The sequence below is a fragment of the Cryptomeria japonica genome, chromosome 10 (assembly GCF_030272615.1).
Source record: "Cryptomeria japonica chromosome 10, Sugi_1.0, whole genome shotgun sequence".
Lineage (NCBI taxonomy): Eukaryota > Viridiplantae > Streptophyta > Pinopsida > Cupressales > Cupressaceae > Cryptomeria > Cryptomeria japonica.
Window position 1 is genome coordinate 815,786,057 of NC_081414.1, and position 24,600 is coordinate 815,810,656.

The window sequence follows — 24,600 nt, forward strand, 5'->3', positions numbered from 1 at the left end:
AGGGATACTTTGTCTAATAATTAATTTAAATTATCAAATTTGATTTGATTCGACTTGCCTAACACTTATTTTGTTCAAACTTTTTCATGGTTAATGAAGGGTGCAAGCTTCCTTTCAATCTTTATCTCTATCAAATACCTTAATTGCCTATTTTGTTTATTCGAGATTGAAATACAAGGGAAAATCTTGTATCATGTAAATCATATTTTACTTTACGAGAATACATTAGTCATACAAGATACATAGTATGCAACATGAAGAAGATAAGGATTTCTACCTAGAAATACAATCCAATCATTTTAGTCACTCATGAAAGTTGATAGTAAATTCCCTTACAAATGGCTTGGATACCAACAATCCATAAGTTAGTATTATATTTGATCTACACATCCCCTTTAAATGCACATTATGATAATATGAAAGCATACAAAATAAGCTTCAGAAGGGGTTCTGGTAGATCACCAAAATAGGTCCAGGCAACTGGTAACAAGAATCTGTCAATCGGTAACAGGAAATTGTCAAGGAAACCGATAGTGATATCTTGTTGGAAAATGATCCAAATGCGATGCGGTCCAGAAATAAGAAAGATGATCAAGTCTTCAAGTAGAGTCCAACTCCACAGGATCTAGTGAGCCAAAACTGGGACACATAGAAAGAAAAATTGAAACTGCAAACAAAAGGAAAAACATAAATAAAATGTTTTTGGTTGATGCAAGATTGCTATGAACTGGGCATGCTCCTACATCACTTTCTCAAGCTAAAGAAATTGAGGACTTGCTCAATTCCCACTCAGAAGACAAGGAGATGGTAACTCTTGCTATTGGTGTTTTGGAGAATATTTTTCCTTCATTCAAGTAGGATATAGCTGATACATCTTGTGGTAAGCTTAGGAATATGCTACATGCAGTTGATTCTCATTTTGTATCCTTGGAGAAAGTGGTTGATATAAATTTTTTGAAATAAATTTGATGAAATGAGATTGCAATCTTTTTTAAAAATTGTTGAGGATGATAGGGCGGTTTTGCAATATGTGGTGAAGAGTATTGAGGATGCTTTAGATGAAGGTGGCAAGATATATAAGTCATGTCTTGTTTTGCCGAAATTTACTTTAGACATTTGCCAGAAGATTAAGGAATATGAAGGGTAGTTAGTTGCAATTTCATAGTCTTTTTCCCCTCATTCGGTTTTTGCCAGCAATCTTGAAGCTCAAGTTATGGACCTATCAGACAAAATCAAGAGCTTTCTTAAAGAAAGGGACCGGATTATAAGTAGAGTAGGTGATTTGAGGAGTCTTATCACTCCCCGGTTAGACACTTTACTCGGCAGCCAACATGATGCAATGAGTGCTCTGGGTAAGGTTGTACATTAAGATATTAAAGGCGTAGAAATCCATGCCTACATGTTCAACACTTTAATAAATGTTTTGGGTTGCTTTCTAAGAGGATGGAATGAGTATCTCAAGTCCTTGAAGATAACTTATGCAAACATTTTCAAATTTCTGTAAGTCATTGTACATATCCTTCATAAGTTTTGGTGGATTCCTACCTTTGCCATTAATGTCAAAGAGGGAGAGAGTGCGATGAAAAATGATGTATATTCTTAGGGGGGTCTTGTAGATTCTTGGAGAGTTTGAAATTTTGATATTTTGCAATCTTGAGTATACAGTTCATTTTTCACAGTGTTACCATCAATGCCAAAGGGGGAGATTGTTGGCAATAGACACTATACCGGTGAAGATTCATGCATGGATATTGCTTAGGGGTTGTCATTGATGGCAACTAAGTCAATAAATCCTATCTGGTGTATATAAATTTGACTTACTGGAAGTCATATTGTTCATAAGGCATAAGTCTGGAAGGTGAAACTCAATAACCGGTAGAGAATGAGATCAGAGAAGTCTGTGTACGTGTCATCACTAAGATGAGACTTAAGTGGGAATCTTATTTTTCTCCACAATTGATTCATGATAACGATAGACAAGATTGGAATATCCGTCAACGGTTTACTTTAATTGCTAAGTGGAGACCACTTTCTTGGGAGGATGTATTTGATCATGGTGAATTGACACCACCTATCCCATCACCGACATCCAGCTCATCATCTACTAGCACTGTTAGTCATTAAAGAATCTTTGTACAAGGCCCATCACTGTTGGTGCTTTATGACCGACAAATCGCCTTTCAACCTGGCTATCCGGTATCGCAAGTCTTATGACCTCTTTTGCTTGCTATCTTGCTATAAATAAGCCCATGCAGAAGCATTGCGGGCATCGAGTCTAAGAGTTATCTGAAGTTAAGTCTTAGAGAGTCTAGAGTCTTCTATCATTCTGTGTATGCTCTCTGCATAAGCGCTTCGTGCAATCTTCCCTACAGATCAAAAGTAGATTGATAATTGTTTGTAAACCTTTGTTAAAATAATTTCAGAAGCTGTAACAATTATCAATCTGCTTTTGATTTGCAGGGAAGATCTACTGGTGATAATATTTATCACATCGAAATTCATTGCCTTAGACATCACAAGCAGTATAGGCAGTTTTCTGCGTGAGTTGTTCCCAATTTTGGAGGACTTGTTCTTTGCAAAAGGATATGGAGGCACCAATGTCAATCTGGGCATCATATGATTTGCCATTGATAATAACACTAATATACTGTGAAAATTTGCCTCTGAGAAGATGTACTAAATATTGAGGGTCTAATTGTAGTTGTGGTTTAGGTAAGACAAACATTACCATTCGAACATTAGCAGGATCCTTAAGAGTAGAAGATTCAGGAAGCTCATAGCTACTTTCATCATCAGTGTATTCTTCTTGAATTTTTGAGACAAAAGAATCATGGTTTAGGCTAGTATAGGAAGAACTAGGGATATCAGGTTCTTCTTGTTGAAATGTGGCGACTGATCAACAAAGTATTGTACACTCAGCACGTATCCTTGCCGGGGTCCGGGGCCGAGTCAGGCCTCGGGCAGGGGTTCGGGGGCTGGGCCAGGCCCCGGGCAGGAGTTTTTGGGTATTTTTTTAAATTTTTTTTGATGAAAACCGACATTGTAATAAAACCCTAAAAAGGTCGGCTTTGTTTTTGCCCTAAAAACGCATGTTATAAGCGGCTGGAATGCTTAAGGCATTGTAAGGTTGATGTATTGTTTTTTGCTAGATAATAAGAAAGATTGGACGGCTGTGTATGGTAGATGTAACCCATTCTGGGTGAACCACATTAAATTTTGTGTTATCTGTGTCCTATTTTATTCCTTTATCTTTTGTATTTAAATCTGCATATAATTGTTAGTTCATATTTGCTTCAGATCTGCTTGAAACCCTAACACTTCTTTCCTAATAATTACAGATGGATAAGACATCATAATATGGCACAGTTTCAGGATATGGGTGAGCTATGGAAAACTGGGATATAGCTTGCACGATGGGATCAGACTTTTCAGATGAAGATTTACAAAATTTTCTTCCCTTTTGATCAATAGTGATAGATATTAAATTTTACAAAATAAGAAGGGCCAAACAATATGTACAATTACAATGTATTAATAATTGCTGTTCAATTTTCTCTATTTCAATTTTGACACGTTCCTTCGTGAAAAAATAATTCTGAACATTTTATCGATCTTAGAGAAAAGAGCTTCATTCCAATTTTGATAAATTCCTTGATAAAACAATCTCTATTTTAATTTTAATAAATTTTTTGATAAAAAATTAATCAAGAACATTTTACTAACATTACATTTTACTAACATTACGGAAAGGATCTCCAAACAAACAATATGTATAATTATTACATCCATTCGATTCTATTTTTTACTAGTTTAATTAATCACTACAAAAAAAAATTAAAATTATTGAACAATTTTTTTTAATATGATTATAAATTCATTTTTGATGTTTATTTTAAGTAATTCATTGATAAAATCCATAACATTTTATTGACCTCCCTTTATTAAAAAAATTTGGACTTTTTCTCGATTTATGCGTGTCATCCTTGCGCAGGGGCCATGCTAATCTTCTCTGTATCGTTCCAATTTTATCGGATGTCTCCGAAGAGACACTATAATCGCAGTAACTCTTTAAATTTAAAGCCTCTCATTTAATTAGTTGTACGAAATGTGGGAGTAAAGCAACAACCCCCTCGCGCAACGGGTACAGACGTGGCTCAAACTTAACCTGCGTAAAGGCAAAAACAATTTGAAATATTACGAGATAAAGAAGAATCAGATAACCAACTGGATGCCGTCAAATTCTTGGAATGCCCGCTGATTTTGGGCTTTAAATTCGCCGGTTTAAGGCGGCCAAATTGCCCGCGGTTTCAGTGTCTACCGTATATCAAAACTGCTGGCACACTTTTCAGCTTAGCAGACGACTTTTTCTTACATCGATTCAAACATTTTATCTGCGAAAGAACCATGTTTCCAAAGCGTGTTGTGTTCATCGTATTACGGAACCAGGGTTTTGACCATTACTGTTATGAGCCAATGGAATCAAGCGTTGACACACGTGGCAGATGTGGGATTCTCTTTGTTAGCCATGGCTTCTTCTTAGATGTCGTGACATCACGAAATTAGATGTTGTGAGATTACGAAAGAGAGTTTCTTTTATAGTTCACAATGTCAGGTAGTCTGTATATGAGTTTATAGATGGTTTATAGTAAAATGGGACTACCCTTGCATGAGGTACTTAAAGATGCTACAAACAAGACATACAAACTTTACTCTCTTATTTTAAGAGCACATTTCCTATTAAAAGACAAGATTTTAATTTGTCTTCACCATAACTTCTGATGATTGAGGAAGTAACTTGCAAATGTAGAAACTTTGTAATATGTTGAAAAATATCTTATTATGTTTGTGATTGACTTTGTATATGCTTGGATTTAGTCCTCTTCCCCTATGTGTCCTTTAGGATCTAAGAACTTCATGTTATGTTCTTTGAGCATGTTGTTTTTTGTTGCAGATGTTCTTTCATTGATAGTTATGTTTTGTAAGTGTCTTCGTTCATTCTTCCAGTCTCCCATTTCTATATACATATTTATATTGGAAAGTCAAAATATAGAATGGACTTTATCCGCTAGAAATAATGTTCAATACAAGCAAATAAAGCTATGCCTCATTTTCAATATGTGGACAATCATGACTATGTTCTTAGAAAAGAAAAATAATAATTCTACTATTTATAGCATGATTCTATAAAGTCAATTATAACTAAAAAGGAAGAAAGATGAATATGATTGTTAAAGTTATGTAATTATACATCTAATATTTAATAGTAAATTTGTCCCATGACTACATATTCATCTTTCTTCCTTTTTGTTTTGTTTTGTTTATTTATACATACATTTTTTTATTGATTTTTATTTTTTATTTTTGGAAACAATAGGATTATCTAGATATTAACATCTTTGCACTTTTTAAGTAGTTTATAACATGATAAACATATATAGCTTAAATTAGAACTTGTTCTTTACTTAAATTGTCCCAACCTTGAGATAGAAGAAAGAATCAATCAATCAAAATCACTAATTCAATTGCTCTTATTAAAAAGATTTGAACTTAGTAGATATCATAACTAAAAATATACTATCATTCTCACCAATTAAATTACAAATAATTATAAAAAAATATAATTTTAATCATTACTTGAATAAAGATAGAATAATCATGAGGCTATTGGTAGAGGTGTACGTAAGGGGGTGTGACATTGAGAAATTGAATGCCCCAAAAGTTGTTATTGTTCTACTCACATAATCATCTAATGGAAAACTTTCTCAATGCTTAGAGACATTCAATGTTAGAATTCATTTGATTGAGGAGATTCCTGAGCAAGGGGTGTCATTGAGAACAACATTTGTGTAAGGGCAATTTTTCCCTTGAATAGACTATCAAAAGATTTGATGAAAAAATGTTCATGTATAGCTCTAACATATGAGATGATTGATTGGTCTTGCAACTAATACTTGATTTGTAAAAACATATTAACAACTATCCAATTTTTTGAAAAGAGTCTTTTTGTATCATTGAATTTGTAAAACAATTAGTATGACATATGATACCTGAAATTGATAATACAAAATGGTGCAAGCTCTGTACATCTCTCACCTTACAGGATTATTATTCTAATGGAACTTCATCATACACATGAATAAAATAGGATTTAACATGATTGCTAAATAAGGTAAGAAAACATGCATTTCATTTTGACTTTAACATTTTAATTTTAAATAATATGAACTTAGATTGATTAATTGATAATGAAATTGAATAATTGAAAATAATATATATTAAAATTGTTAAATTTGTTTGGATTTACTTACACTTTGATATAATGTTAGTCTTGATTATTTTGTTGTTGAAAAAGATTTAGAATCTCTCTCTCTCTCCAATAATTGTACACATAAAATTAATATTTTTTCACTATGATAACAATACTTGTTTAAGTGGGCATCTTATTTTATAAATGACACACTTATAGTGGATAGAAATGATTTATTTTACTTGTTAATGAATATATTTATGCTTTTTTTTATAAAACATTTGTAGGTTCTCTCGTGTTCAAATATTGATCTATTTTGACCAACATTAAGTAATTATTTTATTTATATATAGATTATTTATTTACAAAACTGGATGTTCAAGATTAAAAGGAGCATTGAACAAATACAAATGACCGTTATCACCGGTTTGACGTTACCACGGTGCCCACGGTTTCACATTTTACCGTATCTCGAAACTGCCGGCACACTTTTTCAGGTTAGCAGACAACTTTTTCTTCTACCAATACATATATTTTATCTGCAAGATCTGAGAAAGAACCGCGTTGTACCTATTCACTGTATTAGCGAACCAGGTTTTTGAGCTTTAACAGTTATGAGCCGATGGAATCACGCGTTTCCACACGTGGCAGACGCAGGGCTTCTGTTCGTTACCTAGAAGAAACATACAGTCTACTCCTTTAAATTCTTCGCTAGCATGGTAGACAGAAAAGCCAGGATATTTTTTTAACCAAATTTCTGTTTCTATTTGACTCGGCTAATCATATAATCTGATTCTGGAGAAGGAAATTGCGATGACGGAAATTGCGCTGTTAATCGCAGAGGTGTGCGCAAGGGAGCGTGACTTTGAGAAATTAAATGCCCCAAAGGCTGTTACTCTTCCGCTCATACGGCCGTCTGATGACGGACTTTCACAATGCTTAGAGGTATTGAGGGTTAGAATTTGTTTGATTGAGGAGGGTCCTGAGAAAGAGGGGTCTTTGAGAAGAGCATTTGTGGAAGGGCAATTCTCCCCTTGAATAGCCTGCAACAAATGTTAATGTACAGCTGAATCATACACGAGGATTGATTAGTTTCGCAATTATTAGTTGATCTGTAAGAGGAACATTTACATTTATCATATATTTTTGTATCACCGAAACTGGTTTTATTTGTATATACTGATATATTTTTGTGTATATACTGTTATATTTTTGTGTATTTATTTTTTATAGTTTTAGAGTTGGGATTTTCTTTGTAATCTATATATTAGGTATTTAACTTAAAATTTGTAAATTCAAACTTTCAAAATGATTATAATAGATCTTAATAAGCTATAACACATGGATAAGAATAATGATGTTCAAGCAATCATTTTTATGGGTTTAATAGGTTTCTCAAAACAAAATTCTAAGATAAGTAAAACTAAGAGCGTAGGGTTTCACAATTTTCATGAAATGCTATTGAAAGAGAGATTTAGATTTAATTTTAAATTCAATTTATTGAACCAACAATCTATTAGGCTAGCAATAAAAATTGAAATCCCCACAACAATTAATTTGACAATTTGCATAGAATTAGGATTGGGGTATCATAAAATTAAAAGGGAATGCATTATTTGTTGGTCTTCTTCACATTCTAAAAATAGATTAGATGGTGACATGATGCATTATTATTTTTTGTGAATGATGAATTACAAGCAAATATTAATTAAAAAGTAGTATTTGTACCCAATAAAAAAAAAAGAAGAGAAACACAAAAAATTTCTTTGAGTTATATTTAAGTCTATCTAATAAATGCTTGTAGTTTTAAACTTTCCCTTGTTTTAAATTGGTATTCAATAAATGACATAGTGAGGATGGCTCTACTCTCCATACATATATAGGCCTACCCCTATTTTATTAATAGGGCTACTTGTAGTCTCTCAAACCTCTAAAATAAGTTAGTCTTTGAAACTCTTTCTACCATCATCTTCATTTATCACTATGTGGAAGAGAACTATCTCTATATATAGAATATAGAATTGATAAAGCTAATTTGAGGTTGAGATATAAGGGACAATTTGAAATTTAAAGTCTTAATTTTTAGTGCAATAACTATTTCAATGATTCATGTATCTAGTAGTGTGTATTATGTTTGTCTTGGCGGATGCAAATTGGAAAAATTATAAATTCTAGTCTTTAAATCTTGGGTGATGACATCTTCTAGCATGTGAAGGTAGTATTTCATAAGAAACGTCATGAAAATTTTAGGGATACTTTGTTTAATATGAAATCTAAACTATCAAATTTGATTTGATTTGACTTGTCTTACACTTAATTTGTTCAAACCTGTACATGGTTAATGAAGGGTCCAAGCTCCCTTTCAATCTTTATCTCTATCAAATATCTTAATTGCTTGTTTTGTTTATTCAAGACTGAAATACAAGGGAAAATCTTGTATCATAAAAACCATATTTTACTTTGTGAGAATGCATTAGTAATACAAGATATATAGTATGCAACAAGAAGAAGATAAGGGTTTCTACCCACAGATACAATCCAATCATTTTAGTCACTCATGAAAGTTGATGGTAAATCCACTTACAAATGGCATCAAATGGCATGGATACTAACAATCCATAAATCAATATTATGTTTGATCTACACATCTCCCTTAAATTCACATTCCAATGATATGAAAGCATACAAAATAATACATATTAAATTTTACAAAAATAAGAAGCTCTCAACAATATGTACAATTTTCTTTGTTTCAATTTTGACAATTTCCTTACTAAAAAATGAATTCAAAACGTATTATCGATCTTGAAAGAAAGAAATCCATTTCAATTTTGATAAATACCCTCATTAAAAAAAATTCTTCCAAAACATTTTTTTTTTTTTTCTACCTAAGAGGAACTCCAGACAATATGTACAATTACTTGTACCTATTATTGATGTCAGTTTTAACTAATTCCTTGATAAATAATTAAAAATTAAACCAGAACATTTTATTGACCTCTGCAAAACCTCCGCAAAACGGGTATAAATTTTTTTTGGACCATTTCTCGATTTATGCGTGTCATCCTTGCGCAGGGGCCATGCTAATCTTCTCTGTATCGTTCCAATTTTATCGGATGTCTCCGAAGAGACATTTCAAGGTCACTAGCTCTCTATATTTAAAGTCTCTTATTTAGAGTTGTATACAATGTGGTATTAAGGTAACAACCCCGTCGCGCAACGGGTACAGAAGTGGCTTCGACTTAACCTGTCATGAAGGAACTTTAGACTATTTGCTTTACAAAATCAGATAACCGACTGGATGCCGTCAAATTCTCGGAATGCCCACCGATTTTGGGCTTTAAATTCGCCGGTTTGATGGTCGCACTGCCCGCGGTTTCATTGTCTACCGTATCTCAAACTGCCGGCACACTTCTCAGCTTAGCAGGCAACTTTTTCTTCCATCAATTTTCAAACATTTTATCTGCAACATCTGCTAAAGAACCGTGTTTACAAAACACGTTGTACCTATTTACTGTATTAGAGAACCGGGGTTTTGAGCTTAAATGTGATAGTTTATGTTTTGCAAGTGCCTTGGTTCATTCTTTGGTCCCCCGTCTCTATATACATATCTATATATTGGAAAGTCAAAATATGGATATGAAGTGGATTTTGTACAATAAAGATAATGTTCAATACAAGAGATGCAAAGCGTCATGTTTTTCTTGAGAGTTAAAAATTGGATGGTAGAGCAGAATAAGAAATGTATGGGTGGTAGAGGGGAGGTAGGGAAGGTTAATGCACATGTTAGGTATAATGGTAAAGAACAACAATGCCTTGATGGTTTTTCCAAAAAGGAATGTAGAAGGAAGGAGTGTGTGTAATCGTTGGTATATGCCAAATGCATTTCATAACTACTGATAATTACAAAAATGTAGATGAATACAAGATTGGAAATAAAGTGGGAGTAACTTTCATCAAGAATGTAATAGTTTTTGCAAATTCTAAAGAGTGCAATACTACAATACGCTAAAATCAAAGTTCCTAATTTGGACCATGATGTTGTTTGTGCAACAAAAGTTTTAATGGGTAAGACATAACTTCAAATCAACTACGTATCTATATATAGATTCAATGTTTCCCTAATGAAGGCAAGGTATTTTTCTTTGCAAAGAGGTGTTAAAAATATGGTACTTTATATACAATTAAACAAACTCCAAAGAGATAAATATATTCATTTAAAAATATATGAAAAATCTTATTCATATATACAAAATCACATTCTTTTCAATGGAAAAGGTAGTCACATGCAATCCATGAGCAAATGGGAAAATCTTCTTTTGTTTTTTAAGTATATTAATTTTTGTGATATTTTATTGAAATTTAATTGTGTAAATTTTTAGTTGATGTTTATTGATTTTATTTTATAAAGTACATAATCAAAATCTAGCATGCCAAAAAAAAAAAGCCATATGAGGCAAACAAACTTTTCCCACTATAGATATCTATGAGATGGATATAATCAATGTTTTTTTGAAAAATATTAGACAAAAAATGGTTAGGAGTGCAATAAGGTAGCTCCTCCATTTCATATTTATTTATATGATTGTGATGATCATTTGAAACTCTTGAAATCTTTTATATATACATTTTTCATATTGGAAGTGATTGTTATATTAATTATATTAATTTTCATTATTTTCTTAATAATCTCCGTTTCATAAGTAATTCATATCCAAAATACCGATAAAAAAAATTTAAAAATTCATATCCAAAACATAAAATAAAAAATAATATTATTGATTATTTTACATACAATCAAACAATAAAAAATTATGTTAGAATATTCTTATATACAAAATTATTTTTTAGACCCAACATGATCTCTCAACTTTAGATGGAACATTTACTAATTTAAATAATTATAATATAATAACAAGTATAAGATTTATCATTTTATTATATTATTTTTATTATCGTTCGTATTATAAGATTTATTATTTTTACTATCAATGTATTAATTTATAAATATTTTAATTATAATAGTATTAATACATGAATACATATATGCATTAAACATTCAAATAAATATAAACACAAAAATTAAATAAAAAATTAAATACTAACTAATTTTACAACCACAATATTATAATTTACTTTGTAATTGGAAAAAAATAATATAACCTACCTCAAATCCCATGCGAAGATTCCCGAACTAATTTGAGTGGGGCCCCATCTTATGCACTATGAACATTAGTTTTACATTTTTTTATTTTAGAAAGCTTTCTTGCAGCGTAATAATACTAATATAATAGCTTTCCAACTATTAAACAAAAAAAATTTAATGATTCAAGCATAAGGTATATTCTAAATTTATTTGCCAACAATATAATATAAATTACTTGATGAGGGGGCAATTGACAATTTATATGCTAGTAATATAATATAATTAAATTAAGATATCGAACTTTGCCTAAAGCTACACAAATTTCCCATTAAAGTTGCGTTACTGAAACGGTCCGAGCTGGATTGACATTCCTCACGTGTATTTTTAACAACCACAAATTTGGTTAGCCAACATTAACTAAAAAATATTAGACATGCAAAAAAAACAAAAGACTTTCACAAAAGTTAAAGGGAGAATATATATTTTTATATAATTACAAATTCACTAATTCACGAAAGCAACACATGATTTAAACTCTATAAAACATCTCAATCTTTATAACCATATAAATAATTAATTTAAATTAAAAAATTTCCACTAACCTAAAACATAAAATTTGTAACTCAAGTCATATCTTATAGAGGAGTCAAAACTATAACTTATAAATTTGGTGGTTTTTGTGCACACATTTTTTGCTCCTCCTGAAATATTCCATTGAACTTTGAGAAGCATGTCATTAAATAAAGTTTAATTTTACCGTGTTAGGTATAGGGTAAGTGCACAAAGATTGGTCAAAAAGGGGGTATAAGTGGACACTTTTTTTCTAAAATCAGGTGAACCTGAACTTGGAGGCAAAAATTGAATGTCATCCACTCAAGATATGAAGATAATCAAAGAACAAATATTGTAGTACTCTAAATCTAGTTTCCAAACTACTAAACTTTTTAGGCTTGTAGAATATACACATATACTATATGAAGATATGAAGATAATATATTAAGTATGTATATACACATATACTATTAGGCTTGTGGATATATAATATATTAAGTATAAGTATATATATATACACATATAATAATATATAATACTAAGTGGATTACAAATATAATTTCTTCTAAGAATGAAGTTGCAAATTCTAAAATTCCTTGCAAGGACACTCCACCTTCCTCGCTTGTAGAATTGTGCTTTTGGAATATTCCAACTATGGAAAGGTTACCAAATGGAGTGGAGAAGCTAACAAAGTTAGAGGAATTAAGAATATATAAGTGTCCTAAGTTGATGGAACTTCTTGTCAAAATCGGAGACCTTAGCAATTTGGAAAATATATCATTGAATCTTTGTCCTAGCTTAGAAGAATGGCCATCAAGTTTTGGAGATCTCTCAAAATTGAAAACATTATATTTGGGAAGCTGTTCTCCAAAATTAAAAGAATCATTGCCCCACAATATTAAAGAAAATTGTAAGATAAGATATTATTAAATATTTTTTTCAACAATTCACATCTTAATTGTTATTTTGAGACGTCTTTCTAATTTTTAATTTGTAATAACACAAATAAAAATTAACCTTTTCAACAGCTTTTCATTTTTTAAATAAAGTATTATATTTCATTACATTTCATTTATTTAAAAAAATTCTCTTGTTTTAATTAAAATTTACTTTTAATTATTAATATATTATAATTTGTTCGATTGGAGTCTCTCTTATGCTGACAATGATCTAACTTAGCTATATAAAAACTAAACTATTGATGTTCTATTCATAACTTTAAATTTAATATATCATTTTATTAGCCCACCATATGACCCCTTAGGTGTCATTAGAGATCATAAGGTGTCACTAGAGATCATATGGTGTCTTGTGACCCCTTAGGACACCATATGACCCCTTAAGACACCATACGACCCATAAAAACACCATATGGTCATAAGGGGTCATAGGATGCCATATGACACCTCGGGACACCATACAACCCATAACAACACCATATGGTATTCTAAAGGGTCATATGGTGCTCTATGACCCCTTAGGACACTATTTGGTGTTTTTATAGGTCCTATGGTGTGCTAAGGGAAAATATAGTGTCATATGACCCCTTAGGACACCCTATGACCCCTTAGATGTTGTTAGGGGTCATATTGTGTTATGGTCTCTCTCTCTCTCTCTCTCTCTCTCTCTCTCTCTCTCTCTCTCTCTCTCTCTCTCTCTCTCTCTCTCCCTCCTTCTTCCCTCCCTCTCTCCCTCCTTCCCTTTGCCCCCCTCCTCTCTCCCTCCCCCTACTCTTCTCTCTCTCTCTCTCTCTCTCTCTCTCTCTCTCTCTCTCTCTCTCTCTCTCTCTCTCTCTCTCTCTCTCTCTCTCTCTCTCTCTCTCTCTCTCTCTCTCTCTCTCTCTCTCTCTCTCTCCGTGTCTATGTCTCTGTCTCTGTCTCCCTCCCTCACTTTTCATTCACATTTTTTCTACTACCAATAGCGTGTATGGGGTATTGACCCTATTAGTTCACTGCACTGCCATAAATTTTTTAATGCGTAGGAGCGCATACGCGGTACTTATTACTTGTAAGGGCATACGAGGTACTGAGCCCATTATTCGCTACCCTGCAATAAATTTTTTTAGGCTTAGGAGAGCATGCGCACTACTTATTAGTATAGAATGGGAAAAATAAACACCGTTGGGGTTGCCAACATTTTATGGACTAACAACGCGCAGGCGGTTATTAATGTAGTGCGTATGCGGTACATAGACATAGTTTTAGTTGCCCAAGAGCCTCAATGACCTCAAAAGAAGTTTTTGAGGTCATTGAAGGCCCCATTGGAACTATGTCTGCAATTCTATCACTGTTTTATACATATAAGTAAGTGATTTTTTTGTTTTTGCATGATTTCAAATGATTGAATTGTTGTTCTTATTAGTTTTGTCAATAGTATTGTGATTGTTTAATAGTTTGATTTACCGTGTGAACCTAATACAATTGAAGAAGAGACATTTAATTTACTGTATGAACCTAATGCAATTGAAGAAGATACCGCATTGAATAATCAATCAAATGATGAACATACACCTTCTCTATTTGATGAATTAAATGTACAGAATGCACCATTGTTAACACCTCCTATAATCATTCGTAGGAAACCAAAGTATCTAATTGACATTGATGAGAATATATTGAAGCCAATGCCCAATAAAATGAATGAACGAACTTGTAGGAGAATGGTTAAAAGAATATGGCAAAACTATTTTAAAAACTTGAATCAAACCATTATAATATTTTAAAATCTTAATCTATATCTCATTATCTCTATCTTTCTCTCTTATTTACTCTATCTATATCCATCTCTCCTACTCTCTCTATATCCCTCTCTCTACCTCTCTTTATATATCCCTCTTTACCTCTCTCTATATGTCATTTCCTATACCTATCACTCCCTCTTTCTATATCTCTCTAATCCTCTCTTCCCTCTATTTTTGTCACTCCCTCTCCCTTCCTTTTGATATATTTATCTCTCTCTAACTCACATACACACTCCTTGTTTCTCCCTCCCTTTAGGCATAGACGGTGGAAACGGTTGGAAATGGGATGCAAGACGATCAAAAGCATCGTAACCGTTACATCTTCATTATTTTTCATTTTCCAAGGTTGATGGATAGGACCCTTTGCAATGAGAATAAAACATGTGACTATAGTACAAAAAAATATAGAAAGAGATAATTAAAGGTACCACTGCTGCTACAGTCTCTGCATGACTGGCTCCTGGTACCAATTCGTCTCTGCTCTCTGACACCTCATTAATTCTTTTGTAGGGAACTATTATTAGCCGATAAGGCTATTGTAGGTTGGAAAACAACTGGAAATGTCATGTCTTGTGCTGATTTCTGGTGGGCAAAATTCTCGTTTTCCATTTTCCTCGTGTTGGAGACATTTTCTGTCACTTCTTTAATCTGTAAAGAAATCTGAATATAGTACGTCATATGCAGTACAATATTTCTAGAATAGTTTTTGGATTAACGTTGTTAGGCTTCTTGATTCAATTCGTGGTTCTGTTAATGTGCTTGGGTTTTTTTGTTGGCATTTTTGATGTTTATGTTGTGATTGTCATTGATGGACACACACTTGTATTGAGATCCCCTTTATATGTATGAGCTCATGCTCAACCGGTATTTGTTCCAACCGGTATGTTGTACTCTAGTCTTTAGACTAGTAGTGATTTTGCAGAATGTGTTTCCCGGTCTGAAGTGGCATGTCGACCCCAAGCGGTTCATAGATCACAAGCGGTACGAGGAAGCAAAGTGGAACAACACATTCTTACCAGTCTTCATTTTTGTCAAACCGGCAACCAGCATTTTGTATGAACCGGTAACACTGTGATGAGTTACCAACCGACATTTTGTATGAACCGGTAACACTCTGTGATGAGTTACCAATCCACTGATTGTTTGATGGTGCTGACACATTGACGGTGATTCTTGTGTCGTGTTACTGAGTATGTCTAGATTCACTGAACCTAGGAAATTGTAATGTAATCCTATTGGACCGACATGAAATCAAATTCCTTTAAAAGGACATCATGTCTAGGGTTTTTGTGTTGTTGTTGAAGAAGTTGCGAATAGGGTTTATGTTGAGCTAGGGTTTAAGGTGGAAGTGTAGAGCGATCTTATCTTAGAAGATCGAGTTGTAACTGAGAGAAATAGAGAAGACTGAAGTAATGTTGGAATGCATTAGCTGTGAGCAATACTGGATCTAACCAAGCAGTTTGTGCTAGTAGATAGATCAAACACTTGTTGATTACTCACATCTTTGACAAGTTTGTAGCCCTTCACCGGGTAGGCCTCAAAGCCTTTGTAAAATCCTCTAACAAGGTGGTTCACACATGTGAATCTAAAATCGTCTAACAAGGTAGTCTTTAATCAGACTTATCTCCTAACAGAGATTGAGATTCTTAACAGGATCTGTTCTGGTGAAGAACATTGTAAGACCTTAACCGGTCTGGTTTCTATTCTGCAGATAGTGACTTGTGAGTTCCATCTCACCGTGGTTTTTCCCAGTTGGGTTTCCACGTCAAATATCTTGTGTTATGGTTGTATTGCTTTTGTGGGTGAATGTTTTATTCGCATTTTGGTTTGTATGTGTGATAACTGGTTTGATTGTCAGACTACTTTACCGATTTATCTCTAGACTGTGTAAGTGTTTTAGTGCAAAGATTTTTGGCATACTAATTCACCCCCCCCCTCTTAGTATTCATCAATTGGTATCAAAGCCAACCTTTCTATAAGTTTAACCACTTGGAAAGAGATATGGGGGAATACACATTGAGGGAACTTACTCAACGGCTCACTAAGTCTGAGCAAGCCTATGATGATCTTATGGTCAAATACAAGGCATCTCAAGCAAAAAGAAGAGAACATGCAGAGAGGCTGATGGAATTATCTGAAAGGAGTTCTGAAGATGAAGCTAACATGGAAGCTATGATTGCTAAAGTGAATAAGTTGAATGATTCAAACTCTAATTTGAGAAAGGAGTTGGAAGGATTGACTATTCGGTTTAGCCAAGAGCTTGAGAACTGGAGAAAAGCTAAAGATCTGGTAAAAGACAGAGATCATGAGATCTCCAAGTTGAAACATGAGATTAGTGCACTAACTGCTTGCCTTCATGAAAGCAGAATGGAGAAAGAAGACATGCAAGGAGAACTGAACATTGCCATCTCTGAAAATGCAAGTCTTATGGAGACAAACACTGCTATTTCCAAAGAACTCTTTGAATCAAAGGAAATACTAGCTAAGTTTGGCAAAAGTACAGTCAGGCTAGAGCAAAAGCTTGGGTCATCTAGACTGGCAAAGAATACCAATGGTCTTGGTTTTTCTGGACATGAGGAAGGAGAATCCTCAAGAACAAATGCTGAAGCATCAAAGAAGCAACCGGCACTCAAAGGAAAAGGTAAGCAGAAATTCAAACCTATTTGCTTTAACTATCTTAAAGAAGGACACACTGCCAATGTGTGTAGGAGAAAAGCCTACAATAATTTTCCTTATTTTATCAACAATGTACCTAGATCCAATAAGTTCAATGGTCATTGTTATGCATGCAACAAGTTTGGGCATAGAGCATTTGAATGCAGGTCTGTGATGGATAACACTGGAAGATATCCTCAGAGGATTAGAGGAACTGGTCCTGAATCTTTTATGAACCGAAACCACAACCGGTTTAATGTCTTCAATCATCAGTCAAGAAGCGGTGGTCATCAAGCGGCAACCAGATGGAGAGAAAGTTGTATGATTTGTCATGGTCATGGTCACACTACTGCAACATGCAGAAGGAAGAATGGAAACATGTACAATGGACCTTGGATAGCACCTGGACTTGTTTGCTATCACTGCAACAAACCGGGTCACCTTGCAAGATTCTGCAGAAGCAAAAAAAGTATATCTAATGATATACCGGTCACTCAGGAAGGAGAAATAGATGTTGAAAAAGTTCAAGAAGACATGAAGAAAATTTGGAAGAAGAAACCAGTATTATTGGAGGAGGAACCGGTTTCTGCACCCAGTGTGGAAATATCGGAACCGGCAAACTAAGCCTCAAAGGCTTAGGGGGAGCAAATGGCAAAATGCTTTCAAACCCTCGGTTAACACCGGTAAAAGACCTTAACCAGTATGCTACACCTGTCACTTGGCAGAAGACCAGAAATGATAAAGAGGCAAATTAGGGTTTACGCCCTAATATAGGAGCATTAATGATGGTAGGTGGGAGATATGTATAAATGCAATTTTCAAATCATTTCTCACTATCTGTTTTTCGAGCGAAGAAAAGTTTTCAAGTGCAGAGCGAAGAAAAGGCGATTTGAGCTTAGATTTGAAGAAATTGGATAGCTTTGAAAGAGATTCAAATCTAGTTTGCAAGTAGTAGTGGAGAACTCAAAGCGGTGATTTGGCATCCGACAGAGAACGAAGCAAAGCAGAATCAGGAAGCCCTAATTTCGTGTTAGAAAGGTATTTTTCGTGTTCTTGAAATACTCTTCAATGGCTTCCGCATCTCATACCAGTTCAAGCACATCCATTGAGTCAGAAAATTTCATTCAGAGGAAGTCCAAGTATAATGCTTTGTCACAAGTCCCAGCTGGAGTCATAGTCGAAGAAGGAATTTCTGACTATATTGATTGCAAGATAGAAGACCTAGGGTCCTTAGCCATTCATACTCAATTAGGTCTATTTTGTGGAAAGGACAGAAGGATCAAACTGGAGTTCAGTATCTTAGAGAAGAAGAAACTCCATAATGCGGTGTATTTTTTGGAAGATTTCACAGAGGATCACATCAGAATCAACCTGAGCAGAGTCCATGGTGACAAGATGTACCTGGAGAGAATGCATGATATCATGCATGAGGCAATTCATGCAGTCACCAGTTTCTGCAACACAGGGGAAGTACCAGCCTTGAGAACGGTAAGCAAAACGGAAATGACCAAGCTCACCGGTTCGACAAGTGATTCACGAGGTATGACAGTTAATCCTATCAAGGATGAACTGGTAAAATACGCCTGCATGGTGATAGGCCACAAAACATTCTTAGCCAGCAGAATTAATTCTGTATCTGCTGCAGTGGTAAATGCTGCTTACTGGATGATTATAAAGGACAAATCATTTGACTTATGCACTGGTATGCAGAGGCAACTCCTGTTAAATCTCAAGGCAATCAAAAAGGACAATTCACTGAGATTTAAGTTTGGACAACTACTGGTAGGGTTGTTTTTCTATTTCCAAGGCTACTTTCCGGGTGTAGGAGATGTCCAGTGGTCCCCTGACCAACCAGTAACCAAGCAGATAAAGGAAAGTGTGCAAGCCATTGGAACCGCCTACCTTGAGATCCTGAACAAATACTTTGATGAGTTCAGAAGAAAGATGAGTCAGAGGATGCGAATCTCAGGTGACATAGTGAAGAAGTATGAAGATGACATTTGTTTCACTATTCAGATGGACAAATGTCTAATGGAGGCTGTTGAGCCTAGAATGGAGGAAGTGGAGCCTATGGGCTATGAGGTCATGTTTGACATGTTGGAAGGGTATGCTTCAACCCTTATTGCCTTGCCTCTTGATCCTAAGGTGAAGCGAACCAGAACCTACTTGGAGAGGATCGCATCGGTTGAAGAACCATTGGTGAAAAAGGGAAAAGAACCGGTAGCCAAGAAAGCTAAGGCAGTGCCTACGGCATCAGCACCAGCTACCACTGAGACTCCAAGAGTGGCCAAGCGGTCACCGACAAAGAAGAAACTGGAGGTAACACCGGCAAAAGTCTTCGAAAGAAAGAGGAAGACTAAGGCAAATGAACCGGACTCCAAAGAAACTGAGTCTGATGAACAGCCAAAGAAGGCTAGACAGACCAAGAAGGTAAAGAAGAATGAACCGGCAACATCTGCATCGGTAAATATAGATATCTCCTCTTACAAACCTTTGACACATTGTCAAAGAACAGTAAAGAATATTAGGAGAAAGTTACTTCATGATTTAATTGATTATTATGATGATTTCTGATGCTCTGCAAAAAGGATTAGAAAATCTGTTTGATGGCAACACACACAAGAGCACAAGAAACAAACGTTAGTGTTAGCAACAAAAGATTATCCTAAACAGGCATATCAAGAGAGATATTAAGCATGAAATAGAAAGCATACAAACATAGAATAGATAAACTATACTCCTCCAAATGCTAATCAAGATGCTCATAGTTGCTCCTCCCTTGTTCCTCTCCTCTCCAAGTCCCAAATGAGTGTAGCTCTTAGCTTTTAGCACTAGCCATGGATGCCATATGGAGATTCAAGATGGTTGAATATGATAAGCAAATGCTATGCAAGTGTAGACAATGATGCTATGAGAAAGCTCTATGCTAATGCCAGTATAACAACAATACTCTAATGCTTCCTTTTTTGCTTGAGGAGAAGGGTTCTATTTATAGAAGAAATGGGGAAATGAAGGGTTAAGATTGAATGGTTTAATCAAGGGCCAAGTTTGAAAGTTGGGGATCCATGTGCACAATTGGCACCAATAAAATGGTGACAAGTGTCAACATAGGATTGGGTTGAGAGAAGCGGTTGGAGGCATTAAAGGCCTGAGAAGACCTCATGGTTATCTAGAGGCTAAGGGTCAAGTCCAAATTAAGATTACCCACTGGATTAAGAGTTAATCCAAGGATAAACCTTTGTGCAAATGTTTAAGAGATAATCATGGTCAAAGCATTAATGGCCTGATGAGACCTTTGGGTTGGGTAGAGGTTGAGTCAAAACAAATTTTTTAACCATGTGGGAGGGTTTGAGGTAACCATTAATGGTTATTGGAGACTTTGGGGATTAAGTGGTTGAAGGTTGAAAGCCTTCAATGGTTATCAAAGACTTTGAGCCATTTAGTGGTTGAAGGTTGAAAGCCTTTAATGGTTATCAAAGACTTTGAGGGTTTGAGAAGTGACTTCCCTTTTGCTTAGAAATGTGACAAAGTTTAGAGAAGGGGTTAGGTTATTTAGAAGTGATTAGAAAATTCTAGAAGGGGTTTAGGCATGCAAGTGGATTTTGTAGGAAAATGCAAGTGGGAGAAATTTTGGTATTTTCAATTAAAATAAAATCATTTATTTCAATTAAATGGTGTAATTTGCATTTGGATAAATATTCAAATAAATATTAATTTATTTAAATGAGAAAAAGGAAGATAAAGCATTAAAATGCTTGAAGACTTTGAGGGAAACCATTAAAGGCTTGAAGACTTTAAGGATAACTATTAAAGTCTTAAGAAGACTATAGAAGGAAGCCATCAAGTTTGAATACTTTAAGGGAAACCATTAAAGGTTTCAAGTGGGTGAGGATAAATAGGATTTTAAATAAATAATTTATTTAAAATAGTTGTGCAACTTGCTTTTGTAGGAAAATACAAGTGGGTGGAGGATAAAGGTGATTTAAATAAATTATTTATTTAAAATAATTGTGCAACTTGCTTTTGTAGGAAAATACAAGTGGGTAGAGGATAAAGGTGATTTAAATAAATGTTAATTTATTTAAATGTGAGAGGTGGGATTTTGGGGGATTTAAATAAATATTAATTTATTTAAATGTGAGAGAAGATTTAATTAAACAAATATGATTTATTATTTAATTAATGGTCTGAATTTGGTTAAGTGAATTAAATCAAATAAATTGAATAATTTATTTAATTAATAGGAGAAGAGGGTTAAGATGAATTAATTAAATATTAATTTAATTAATTATTAATTGATGGTTAAATAATCAAATAAATATTAAATATTCATTTAATTAAGTGGACAGATTTATGTGACTACATTTGCCCCTCTTTGAGATGGTGCAGTTTATCGTATCGTTTCAAAGAAAGAAAAATAGGTGTGAAGAAATGCCCCATAAAATGTAAATTTAATGGGTGGTATGCCCCCTCGAGAGATGGGCCAAATTTTTTTTTGAAAAATCGGGCGATCTCTCGAAAAAGAATGAAAAGTGGAAGGGAGGTAGAATAGAAGAAATTAGAACTAATGATGAAAGAATTGGAGAAAATGGAGTGAATATGAAGAAACAACAAGCCAGTGGGTACCCTGAGGTCATGCAAGAGATACATAGCAGATGTAGTGTGGGGTTTGGATTGATGCTATACAATTGATCAAAATTGGTTAGACAATCTGGTACAATCGGTTTAATTGCCCCAGTCAAGTCAAAGCATGACAGTTGATGTCAGTTGGTCGCTTGGACATGATAAAGTCTGAGTAAGTGAATCAAAGTGACCTGATGTGACTTAGACAATTGATGTAATTGCCCGATGAAGTCAAGGTATATGAAGCAAAATACTCGTTGAGACTTAGACAAGTGATGTAATTGTCCATTGGATTGTGTTTGATTGGTTGATCAATTGATAGTGTGTGCGTGGGATGGATGATTGTGGTGAATCATAGCAGCCCCGTTGAGACTAGGTCATTATGATAAATGTCTGTTGTAGTCTAGGTTTGCCATAATCGATTACCTGTTGAGACCCGAAGATACTTGATCAAAGTATCTATTGATAGTCTAGGTGTGCGTGAGTTGATGTACCTATGCAGATAGAGTAACTTTCTTGAATTATTGGATGACTTAGGATAGGAAACACAATCCCTCCTATTTAGAGATGGATGGTGATGAACGTGGCTTGATTAGGTTGATTGGGACACAATGTAGGGTATGTGATGGTGATTATTGATATGGGGAGGGTGGGGAGGGGTTCAATGTTAGATAGAAGAAATGGAGGACCTATTACATTCCTATGGAAGAAGAGGAAAATAGAGTATCCATTGTCATTACTATGTATGAATGATATGCAGCTATTTATGAATGTATGGATGGATGGAATGCAACGGAATGCATTATATACAAATGAGATGGAATGATGATCCATGGTGCTTTATTTTTCATCATTGAGCTTTAAAATGTTGTAAGAAAATACAAGCAACTTGACATAAAGATTCAAGATGACCAGAGTATTTCTTACATGGATTTTGATATAGCAAGTTAATACTGTAGAAGTTGAGAAAGCCAACTTCACAGACCCCGAAGATCACCTGCATGCAAATAACCTGTCACAGAAAGAAGAGATGGAGACAAACAAGCAAGGGTGCTCTGAAAGCTAAAAAAATGTATTCATCCAAGAGAGAGATAAATTACAATGATGAATCCTTATAAAAGGATATTGTGCAACCCTAAAAGAAACCCTAATAGGTAGACATTTAATAATTAATATAATTATTAAATGTCACAAATGCAAACTAAAGTGAAATCTTAAGAGAGGAATAAAGGTAATTTAATCAACATGATTAAATTAAAACCTTTACTCTAACACCCCCCCTTAAGATGAGCAAAAGTGCAGTTACAAACATGTGCAAGAAAGCAAAGGTAACTACAATGCAAGAAAGTAAACTTGGGTCCCGGCAACAAGGCCTGATCAGGTACCCAATTACAACCAAGTCTCTGTAAAGTGGAGAAATAGAGAAAACCTCATGGGAAAAACTCTACTCCAAAAAGAGATGAAAGAAATAAATGCACTAATAACAGAAGGATAGGAGGTGGATAACATGATACCCCCCATAGACAACTTCTATCATATAAGTACATATACAATGGTCTCCATAGGAGAAAAAGAAAGAGACTAGAAGCCCCCCCCACAATGAAGAAACTACTGTCGCACATATGGATGCCTGAGGTAGAATCCAGAAAGAGATCCTGAAGTGGCATATAATATTCCTCCCCTTGGGAAGAAATGGATCCAAAGGACGAAGATGAAGAAACCCTGTGAAGAGAGAAGAATCAATCTGTCTCAAGATGTGTGCCATAATAGGATGCTGAAGAATCCCTCTGTCTGAACTGAAACAAAAGATGTTAAATCCAAACTGAACGGAAGACTCAAAAACTGCAACCTCTGAATGCACAGATGATGGTGGGCTAATAGCTGGAATATGGCTGTCAACAAAGAGGAGCTGAAAATCCTCAAAGTAATCCTCCAAGTCTGCAATATAGGACTCTACAAACAAAGACGAAATGCCTGCAAGATAAGAATCCCAAGTAGCCATGTCTAAAAGATGTATCATGTCCTGCTTAGCTGAATCAATAGGAGCCAAAGAAGAGGCAATATCAAACTGATCAGGAACAAAAGGAGATGATGTTGATACATGTATAATCTCAATCTGAAGAGTAGGAACTGTGAGACAATCCTCTGATTCATCGGAATATGTAAGGGTGTCTAAATATTGAAGTTCCTTTAAAGTATCATGATCAAAAGGTGTGGTATCTCTCCAACCAATGGGTACAAGACAATCTGAAGCAGGATCCTTTGGGAATGGAGAAAGACTGGGGTCTCCATAGATCTCCCAAAGACGTGTCCACAGTGAGTGAGGACAATCAATGCCCGATATAGCCCACACAGTGTCAGAATCAACACTAGACAAAATAACTCCTACTATGTGATTTCTAATGATATCCCAAGCTAGTGTTCCCTCTAAAGTTGCTGGTTCAGGTATGAGATCATACAAATAAGGCAAAATATTAAGCCACCTACAGTGTGTAAGTATGCCCGTTGCCCATGACTCATAATTACCCCGTTCTAGAAATACAACTGAAGGGTGAGTAGAAAAACCCATGATAACTCTTCAAATTAACAAATCTGAGACTAAATGACTTTAATACTGATAAAGCAGATCAAATAAAG

The 24,600-nt window shown here is 34.5% G+C and overlaps 2 non-coding genes across 2 annotated transcripts; both read right to left on the bottom strand.

Annotated features, from left to right (window-relative positions):
* Positions 1-3,945: 3,945 nt before the first annotated feature.
* Positions 3,946-4,048, bottom strand: LOC131068440 (U6 spliceosomal RNA). The gene has a single exon (XR_009112010.2). It is a non-coding gene; the product is annotated as a U6 spliceosomal RNA (small nuclear RNA).
* A 5,223-nt stretch (positions 4,049-9,271) lies between these two features.
* Positions 9,272-9,379, bottom strand: LOC131068443 (U6 spliceosomal RNA). Its single transcript, XR_009112013.2, has one exon. It is a non-coding gene; the product is annotated as a U6 spliceosomal RNA (small nuclear RNA).
* Positions 9,380-24,600: the final 15,221 nt, after the last annotated feature.